We start from the raw sequence: 3331 nt of genomic DNA, 5'->3' as shown, positions 1-3331 counted from the left end.
GATTTTTTACTTTCTGATGATGTTTTCTTGGTATAGCCACATTTTTAATGTGCAACTGTCACAAGCTGACTTTCTGAAATATCTACCAAGGTTTATTGGCACTCACACACTAGATTTTACACAGCATCAATGTAAGCTGGAGGCATGGTTTTATACACCAAATCAACTTGTAAACATGTGCTGGGATCCCTCGCATACCTTCAGATTGGCAGCATCCCCCACTACCAAAGCCCAAGTGCGGCTCACTTACTCGTGTTTTCTGCTAACACATGTCCAGCAGCCAGCCTTGTCTGATTGATACTGAACAGTTCAACATATCGCTGCTTTTCCAGGGGCCCAAGGCACCACCATAAACTGATAATAAAATTTGAACAGTTTACGTTCTGTTGTTTAGTTCCCTTTAGATAGTAATTAAGCTATTTTTATATGCCTGTTTGCTTAACACTTGATCCATGGTTTACTGTCTTTTAAAATGCTTTTGTTAATTATTTAATACAGTTTTATAAGGTTTAATGAATACTTGCGCTTCAACTGTTGCAGACTTTATTATAGTTTATACATTCTCTAGTGCTCTCACTTTGTATATATGCATCTTTCAATGCGCTTCATGTTACCAGTGTGCTGATTGGCTTTTGTCACATATGCTATGTATGATTTGCAATTTCATGGTTCATTGCTACTCTTCACACTTATCAAATATTTTAGTGTTGTCACACTATTTTATTGATTCTGTAAGGTATGTTGTGGCTCTCAAGTTTAATGTTTTTATATTTGTTTTTATAAACTTGTTTTACCTGTCCTGTCCAATCTTTGTACATTTGTTTTGGACACACATGCTTTATATGTGTATTTTTTGCCAAATCTTTGTAGAGCACTAGCATTTGATTCTGGCTTCCCAGTGATTTGAGTCTGTTTCACTTGTGGGGATGACAGTTTAAACTGTTGAAACTGGTAAAGTGAACCAAATGAAGGTTTTCTCATACAGCTGATGACTGACTTTTAATATTTGTTGAAATATTCTGTAGCTGTTCAACTACAGCTATGACCAAAATCTTTTACTATTTGTGTTATTGATATTGTCCCAGGATATATATTTAATGACAAAGGTGCTTGGATGTTGTCAATTTACTTTTCTCTCAGCCATCAGAACTGCAATAACTATATAATGAGTTCTCAGCATTTTTCCAAACACAAGTATCTAGTCCTTGACATAAATGAACATAACACTTTCTGAATACATTTTCCTTAACTTGACTGTTGAAACTGGTAAAGTGAACCAAATGAAGGTTTTCTCATACAGCTGATGACTGACTTTTAATATTTGTTGAAATATTCTGTAGCTGTTCAACTACAGCTATGACCAAAATCTTTTACTATTTGTGTTATTGATATTGTCCCAGGATATATATTTAATGACAAAGGTGCTTGGATGTTGTCAATTTACTTTTCTCTCAGCCATCAGAACTGCAATAACTATATAATGAGTTCTTCTGCATTGTCAACATCAACAGCATCATCAAAAAATTATATAAGTTATTATATCATCATCAATGCCATCATTAGTATATCTATTCTACCATCAACATTTTCTTAACATCTCAGTGACCCTACTTCAAAACACAATTCTCGTCTGAACAGCTTTATATTAAAGCAAATATGTTCACTACAATGTATCATTATTCAGTTCACTGTCAATTACAGCACATGTTCACAGCTTCTCAAAATGTTTTCATTATCAATAAAGTTTACCTACAAAATTACTTCCAGCTTTCACTTCTTAAAATTTTTGATGCTTGCCTTATCTTTGTCAGCTGAAAAACAATTTTTCATTCTTAATGTCATTCATGTCTGCCGCTCATGGTCTCGTGGTAGCTTCCTGAGTATAGGGTCCTGAGTTCGATTCCTGGTGGGGTCAGGGATTTTCATGTGTCCCGAGAAGACTGGATGTTGTTGTGTCATTTTCATCACCGTCATTAATCCCCATTATGGTCAGAGGAAGCCAACGGCAAACCACATCCATTAACACCTTGCCTAGTACAGCAGTGCAGGTCTCCCGCCTCATTCCCCTATGCTCTGTCTAGAAGCATGGGACTCCATTTCCATTTCCAGTGTCATTCATTGTATCGTGTCACTGGGACAATATTTCAATAGTTATTATACATAAAATTTCACCTTAAAATTTTTTACTTATTTTTTCTTTTTTAGGACCAGCAGCGTAATATATATCTGATAATAACATGATTGTTAGAGTAGATGCACCAAATAGCTGCTTACAATAAGTAATCTTTATTTATGACAGACTGGTTCAGCTGAATCACCATTTTCATATATGTCTAGATTGATGTGATGTCCATATTGCATTAATAGTGGACTGTTTTGTAACTGTCACTGCTTTAGTAAGATCATAAATGATGTCAAGATTTTGAAATTAAATGTTAATTATGATGTGGCAGTAGTTTGACAGTTCCACTCTTACGATGCTATATGTTTACTTGAAAATGGTGATTAAGCCAAAACAGTTGGTCTTAAATAAAGGTTACTTATTGTAAACAGCTATTTGGTGTATCTACTCTAAGAATTTTTACTTATAACCAGATTTATCCTAAAAATGTTTAATTTCTTTCATAAAAATTCAAATGCTGACTAGAACTCTATATTATGACAACAGTGATCACTCAGTCTGATCCATCTTACAATAACTTACCAAAGAGATCCAAATTTCCACAGCTATAGTATAATAGTTTCCCTAATACACCCAAAGTCATGTACAAGCATTCCCATAAACATGACAGCCCAAAAATCCGAAAATACATGAACTAATATCATTTCCCCAAAACACCTTCAGGTTAATAACTGTGTGATGAAAAAAAAATCATTTCAGTGTAATATAGTATTTTTTAGATACATTAAAAACTGCTTAAGAAATCATAATAATGCTGCAAATTGCATTAAATTACAAATGAAAATCTTCACACAAAACTATGCAGGACAAAATGAAGCATATATAATGCAATATCTACAAGTAATATTTATAAGCAAAAACAGTAAATTGCATATTCTGTCTTAAAGCAGCATAGTATTTGTCAAGAGAAAACAAACTTTACTCACAAAATTTTCTCAACACATAGACAGAATGAAAATACATACTACTCTTAAGATTATTTCATGCAAAGATATTTATCATCAAAAGCAATAAAGTATACATACTTTTCAGTGAAGAATCCTTTTCCTCAGTACAATCCATACTTTGTTTTATAGAAAGAATTTCTCACAAGTCAAATAACAGTGACCTATCATCTATAATATTATGTCACTGAACATAACAGTTTGC

This window comes from Schistocerca americana, chromosome X, assembly GCF_021461395.2.
Source record: "Schistocerca americana isolate TAMUIC-IGC-003095 chromosome X, iqSchAmer2.1, whole genome shotgun sequence".
Lineage (NCBI taxonomy): Eukaryota > Metazoa > Arthropoda > Insecta > Orthoptera > Acrididae > Schistocerca > Schistocerca americana.
This window is presented reverse-complemented; position numbering follows the sequence as displayed.